Raw genomic sequence first — 7,556 nt, 5'->3', positions numbered from 1 at the left:
AAAAAAAAAAAAAAAAAAAAAAAAATTTTTAAAAAGAAAATTAATTGTAATACAACTTTGTTTTAATAGGCTATGTTGTCTTTTTAAAAATTATATTCAGGCTGGGCGCGGTGGCTCAAGCCTGTAATCCCAGCACTTTGGGAGGCCGAGACGGGTGGATCACGAGGTCAGGAGATCGAGACCATCCTGGCTAACACGGTGAAACCCCGTCTCTACTAAAAAATACAAAAAACTAGCCGGGCGAGGTGGCGGCGCCTGTAATCCCAGCTACTCGGGAGGCTGAGGCAAGAGAATGGCGTGAACCCAGGAGGCGGAGCTTGCAGTGAGCTGAGATCCGGCCACTGCACTCCAGCCTGGGCAACAGAGCCAGACTCCGTCTCAAAATAAAAAAAAATAAAAAAAAATAAAAAATAAAAATTATATTCAACAGGTTGTTGCTGGTATTTCCATGTGCACTGATAGTTATTTCTGCATAGAGTTTCCACTCTAGAAACTAAAAATATTACATATGGTCAAAACACATAAAACAATTTCATAGTGATCCAACATATTGATGGAGCCAGTATTGTGAATGATAATTACTGTTTTCTTATGATAGTTTCACAACCATGGTATGCATCCCTATCGGTATATTTTATTTTTACATTTTTTTATGCAGTTGATATCAGATATGTGATATTTTATACCATATTTTATTTTTACTTAGTAATGAACCTTCCATGGAATGGTAGTTCACTTTCTTGATTTATGGATTTTGTTTTTTACAGCAGTAGTCATTTGACCATAACATTGAGCAGATAATCTACACGGGTCCCACTTTTTTTTTCTTAGGTCATAGTTCTTCTATGGTACTTCAGTCCCAGGTACTGGGGAGGCTGTGGTGGGAGGATCACTTGAGCCCAGGTGGTTGAAGCCACAATGAAATATGATCATGCCACTGCACTCCAGACTGACAGAGTGAGACCCTGTCTCAAAAAACAAAATTGAAAAAAATAAAAAAAGATAAAAGAGTATATGGTCATGCCACTCTGAATGCACCTGGTCTTAGCAGCTAAGCAGGTTCAGGCCAGGTTAGTACATGGTTTGTAGAATTCCTGGGAATACTCGTTGCTATAGGCTTAAAAAAAAAGAAATTGCAAGGAGAATTCACCAAATGGAAGAAAGACATGCAAATTCTACACATGGTCCTGACATATATCTATATCAGCTGAAGCCTAAGTACTGAGACCAGCTTGGTCATGGAGACCCTAACCCAATGGCGCTACAGGAATTCAAGACACACACAGAGAAATATAGAGTGTGGAGTGGGAAATCAGAGGGCTGACAGCCTTCAGAGCTGAGAGCCACAAACAGAGATTTACCCACATATTTACTGACAGCAAGCCAGTGACAAGCATTGTGTCTGTAGATTATAGATTAACTAAAATTATTCCTTACAGGAAACAAAGGGATGGGCTCTGGCTAGTTATCTGCAGCAGGAACATGTCCTTAAGACACAGATCGCTCATGCTATTTGTGGTTTAGAAACACCTTTAAGTGGTTTTCCACCCTGGATGGGCCAGGTGTTCCTTGCCCTCATTCTGGTAAACCAACAACCTTCGGCGTGGGCATCATAGCCATCATGAACATGTCACAGTTCAACCCATAGGTTGTATAACTGAATTAATAGCTCTTAAGTCAGTTAACATTCTCCATTTACATGATTTTCTCTTAATTACGAAACTGGAGGATTCCAAGGGGAAAATGTTGGAGCTCTGTGTCCTTTTTCTAGGTCCTCTAAAGTCTCCGGTTTCTCTTTACTTAGTGGCCACTGTTCTATCCAAATTGGCTTATCTGTTAACCATTTTAAAAGTATAGGTTCTGGAGGCTTAACAGTGGCCACCATCAAAAATGATATCCTAAACCTTTGCGGGAACTTTGTCTTTCCCTTGAAGCAGTTCCTTCAAACCTTGCAAATTTTTTCCTAGTCTCATACCAGGGACATACCCCATTTCATGCATCATATGTTGACTTTGAGGGCTGTATAATTGCTCTGGAATTAGAACTTGTGCTCCCCATTGTTGTAATAAATCTCTCCCCCATAAATTTACAGGTACAGAAGTTACAGTTGGTCGAATAGTCCCAGGTTGTCCATCGGGCCCCTCACAATGCAAAATATTACTACTTTGATATACTTCAGGGGCTTTACCAACTCCACCTATGTTAAATTGAGCAGGTTGAATTGGCCATGTGGACAGCCAGTGGTGTAGAGAAATGATTGAAATGTCCACTCCTGTGTCTACCAAACCTTTATATTTATTTCCCTGAATAGTTATTTCACAGGTAGGAAATATATCAGTAATTTGATTCACCCAGTTAGCTACTTTGCCTTTTTTATTTGTGGTTCCAAATACTCCTGTTCATTTAATTTCACTTTTCCCCATTTCCACATACGGCACAATCAGGAGTTATGCTTTCATGGTTCTGCTTTCCAGGGAACAGAAGTAGATAAAACAATTTGAATTTCCCATTGTAATCTGAATCAGTGACTCCTGTATGTACTTGCACTCCTTTTAAATTTAAACTAGATCTACCTAGAAGTAATCAGATTGTCCCCACTGGCAAGGTCCACAGACCCCTGTTGGAACTTTTTGTAGGGGTTCCCCAGGCAGAAGACTCACAGCTTTTGTGCAGCATAAATCTACTGTGGCACTACTGGCTGTGGTGGGGGACAGATATTGTATAGGGGTGAGGGAATGGCCTCAGCTGGAAATGCCTCGTTTTGGAACGGGCCTCTCATGGCGTTTCCCAAATTTAAAAGGAAAAGGCTCAAATGTAGCTATATTTCCCTGTTGATCTGGGGGGTGTATCCTAACAGGGAACTGCCAAGCCTCTATATCACCCTTTCATCTAGCTTGCTGAATTCCTGCCTGAATAGAACTGAGAACCGTTACTAGAGGTGCTGCTCGAACAGTCATTGAGGAAACTACTTTTCACCCAGTGTCCTCCAGAAAAGAAAGATCTGGCAGGTCAGGCCACTCTTTTTCTTCAAAATAAGGAGGGGGTGCAGAAGGGTAGGGATGAACACTTCCTCCTTTGCTGCTTTAGCTTTAGCTGGCAAACAAACCTGCTCTGTCATCTCTTCTGTTACTTCCTTATACTCTCCTTCCTCCTCCTCATCAGTGTGGAAAGGTTCCAAGTTGCAAGGAACCAGAGCTCACACTTGTTCCATTGTTACCCTGATGCTTCCGAGCTCCCCTTACTCACCATGGGCATTGCTTAAGAGTACTTGGGTATCCTCCGGCTTAGTTCCACATTCTCCAACCATTACTCCTGTGACCCTTCAACCTGAGTTCGAGCCCCACATATGCACACCACTTGCCAAGACCAGCTGGGTCGTGGAGACCTTAACCCAGCAGCACTAGAGGAATTAAAGACACACACAGAGAAATATAGAGTGTGGAGTGGCAAATCAGGGTGCTGACAGCCTTCAGAGCTGACAGCCACGAACAGAGATTTACCCACATATTTATTGACAGCAAGCCAGTGATAAGGATTGTTTCTGTAGATTATAGATTAACTAAAAGTATTTCTTTCAGGAAACAAAGGGATGGGCCAAAACAAAAGGATGGGCTCTGGCTAGTTATCTGCAGCAGGAGCATGTCCTTAAGGCACAGATCGCTTATGCTATTGTTTGTGGTTTAGGAACACCTTTAAGTGGTTTTCTGCCCTGGATGGGCCAGGTGTTCCTTGCCCTCATTCTGGTAAACCAGCAACCTTCAGCGTGGACATCACAGCCATCACGAACTTGTCACAGTGCTGCAGAGATTTTGTTTATGGCCAGTTTTGGGGCCAGTTTATGGCCAGATTTGGGGGCCTGTTCCCAACACCTAAGTCTATCACAGCGTGATGGCTGAATTGGCAGCCAGTACCGCCAGGCATCCTGCATCATCACTGCAGGAGATAAGTTCCACCCTAGTACCCTGTCTGGGAAATAGTGCACCCACAGTCCCCTATCTTACTAAGTTTATGGGGTAACAACAGGGAGTGGTTTTTAGGAAATAAATCTGACCTGGTGTTTTGGTTTTGTGAGTGGGAGGTATTCTCAGCTGTCTCCCCACAGGGAGAGAGCCTATTATCCCCTATGCATTCTAGACTTCTGAAGCAGAGTCTCCAGTCTAAATCCTTATCCCTTGTAAAGAGAGATTGTATTGAAAATGTGTTTAAAATATCAAGGAAGGCTTTATTCAACACAATTGTAATATGTGTCATGAGAACTACAATATGTAGTGAGATTACAGTTCTGTATATTACATTTCTCATGACACGTAATAGGCTGTCTCCACGTTTAATCTCCTTCCTATATTACAGGGCAAGGTGAGGAAAAGGATGGAACTTGGTGAGGTGTCAACAGTTAGGGAAGAGAAAGTTGATGAATTATCATGAGTGGGGGAAATTGAACTTGATTGGAAATACCAAGTTTTGGTGGGGGGGGGATTCTCTGTGAACTGCCTTAAAAGGGTTTTTGCTGTAACTGAGCTCTGCAGAAGGCGGCCAAAGCCTAGACAAGAAGAGGGCTGTGAGCTCAAGTTTGGTCAAAGAAGGAGTCCTGGTTAGGTGCAGTGGCTCATAGCTGTAATCCCAACACTTTGGGAGGCCGAGGTGAGTGAATCACAAGGTCAGGAGTTCGAGACCAGCTTGGCCAATGTGGTGAAACCCCATCTCTACTAAAAACAAAAAAATTAGCCAGGTGTAGTGGTGGGCGCCTGTAATCCCAGCTACTTGGGAAGCTGAGGCAGGAGAATCAGTTGAACCCGGGAGGCAGAGGTTGCAGTGAGCCGAGATTGCGCCACTGCTCTCTAGCCTGGGCGGCAGAGTGAGACTACTCTGTCTCAAAAACAAAACAAAACAAAAAAACAGGAGTCCTTAAGACCTCTGTAGCTTAGCGCTGTTTTTTTTTTTTTTGGTTTTTTTTGTTTCTGTTTTGCTTCTTTTGAGACGGAGTCTCGCTCTGTCACCCAGGCTGGAGTGCAATGGTGTGATCTCGGCTCACAGCAACCTCCGCCTCCCCAGTTCAGGCGATTCTCCTTCCTCAGCCTCCCCAGTAGCTGGTATTACAGGTGCCCGTCACTACACCCAGCTCATTTTTGCCTTTCTAGTAGAGACAGGGTTTCACCATGTTGGGCTGGTCTTGAACTCCTGACCTCAGGTGATCCACCCACCTCTGCCTCCCAAAGTGCTGGGATTACAGGCGTGAGCCACCATGCTCAGCCAGCTCTTCTTAGGAATGACAATAAATCCCTAAATTTCTGGTTTTCTTGCTACATTCCGAAACACTCAATCCTCTCTCGAAACGACGTCTTCAGTTATGTGTTTCTCATGATACATTTGAAACAGCTGCAGTATTTAAATTGTTTATTATTTTTTACTTTAATAAATGGCTATATTTAAAATGCTATTATTTTATGAATACTTTTCATGAGAGAAAGTGCTCAATAGCCACCAGAAACTACACTGTGTAAAGTAATTATGCCTGTTGACTCCTGATGTTGAGCACCACTTCATATACTTATTGGTCATTTCTATGTATTGGAGAAATGTAATTCAAATACTTTTGCCTTTTTTAAAAATTTTTTTTGAGACAGAGTCTTGCTCTGTTGCCCTGGCTGGAGTGCAGTGGCATAATCTCGGATTACTGCAGCCTCTGCTGCCCAGGTTTGAGCAATTCTCCTGCCTCAGCCTCTTGAGTAGCTGGGATTACAGGAATGTGCCATCATGCCCAGCTAATTTTTGTATTTTTAGTAGAGATGGGGTTTCACCATTTTGGCCAGGCTGGTCTTGAACCCCTGACCTCAAGTGATCCACCCACCTTGGACTCCCAAAGTGCTAAGATTACAGATGTGAGCCACCATACCTGGCCTATGCCCATCTTTTAATCAATATCAATTAGTTTTTTTACTTGGCATTGGGATTTATTATTTTTAATTATTGTAAAATAATAAACTTCAATTTTACCAGCTTAAGCAGTTTTATATAGTTGCACAACACTACATAACTAATCTAAGGTGAATTATACTGTAATTTTCTTTTTGTGATTAACTTTTTGCAATTACCATAGAATCCTCAATTTTTTGTGATTGTTGTAGCATGAGACAGGATGTTATAAGATTAACATTTCAATGTATACATACGCCTAGCATATTTTCATTATGCATGCAGCCATCAATGGACATGTGGATTGATCCAGCTCTTTGATTTTGTGAAGAGTGGTTTTCAAATATGTCTTCAAGGCTCAGTTTTCAATTTTTTCAAATTTAATATAACTAGACCCAAAAGTGGGATGCTAGAAAATACAGTAATTTTATTTTATTCTTTTCGGCACTATTGTACTGTTTCCATAGAAGCTGAGCCATTTATTATCCTTTAAACAAAGCACAAGGAGTCCCTTTTCCCTCTGTTGATGGTGTCATCTCATGCACAAAAGTGGTTTTTTTGAGATGGAGTCTTGCTGTTGCGGTGGCACGATCTCAGCTCACTGCAACCTCCAACTCCTGGGTTCAAGTGATTCTCCTGCCCAGCCTCTCAAGTAGTGGAATTACAGGTGCACACCACCACACCCAGCTAGTTTTTGTATTTTTAGTAGAGATGGTGTTTCACCATGTTGGCCAGGCTGGTCACCAACTCCTGATCTCAGGTGATCCTCCTGCCCCAGCCCTCCAAAGTGGTGGGATTACAGGCGTGAGCCCACCACGCCTGGCCGCAAAAGTTTTTAAGTTTGATAAATACTTGCTTTTTTGTTGAGACTTGGTGCCTGGGAATTTTTTTTTTTTTTTTTTTTTTTTGTGAGACGGAGTCTTGCTCTGTCACCCAGGCTGGAGTGCAGTGGCCGGATCTCAGCTCACTGCAAGCTCCTCCTTCGGGTTCACGCCATTCTCCTGCCTCAGCCTCCCAAGTAGCTGGGACTACAGGTGCCCGCCACCTCGCCCAGCTAGTTTTTTTATTTTTTAGTAGAAACGGGGTTTCACCATGTTAGCCAGGATGGTCTCGATCTCCTGACCTCGTGATCTGCCCGTCTCGGCCTCCCAAAGTGCTGGGATTACAAGCTTGAGCCACCGTGCCCGGCCATTTTTTTTTTTAATTTAAGATGGAGTCTTGCTCTGTCACCCAGGCTGGAGTGCGGTGTTGTGATCTTGGCTCACTGCAGTGTCTGCCTCTTGGGTTCCAGCGATTCTCCTGCCTCAGCCTCCTGGGTAGGTGGGATTACAAGCATGCGCCACTACACCTGGCTAATTTTTTTTTTTTTTTTTTGAGACCAAGTCTCACTCTGTTGCCCAGGCTGGAATGCAGTGGCATGAGCTTATGAGTTTTTGTTTTAGTTATCTATGATTCATCATTTAGATTGATAAGACCCCTTGTAAAATCCAGTTTTTTGGTTTTTGTTTCTGCTGCAGGAATCAGAACAAAACTCACTTTCTAGATAACATCAAAGGTTAAACTTTGTGCATAGACTTTTTTTTCAAGGATATGCAGCCTCAGGACTGTTAATGTTAACTTTTTCTGCACAGGAATTTGGAGGA

General features: G+C 42.8%; 1 protein-coding gene across 1 annotated transcript in view; it reads right to left on the bottom strand.

Annotated features, from left to right (window-relative positions):
- The window catches only part of LOC112611850 (zinc finger protein 136), a 520,810-nt gene that overhangs the window by 169,978 nt on the left and 343,276 nt on the right, over positions 1 to 7,556 (bottom strand). The gene's annotated exons all lie outside the window — the stretch shown is intronic.

Source organism: Theropithecus gelada, chromosome 19 (genome assembly GCF_003255815.1).
Source record: "Theropithecus gelada isolate Dixy chromosome 19, Tgel_1.0, whole genome shotgun sequence".
NCBI classification, from domain to species: domain Eukaryota; kingdom Metazoa; phylum Chordata; class Mammalia; order Primates; family Cercopithecidae; genus Theropithecus; species Theropithecus gelada.
Note: the sequence above shows the minus strand (reverse complement) of the source record. Positions and strands in the feature narration are given on the sequence as shown.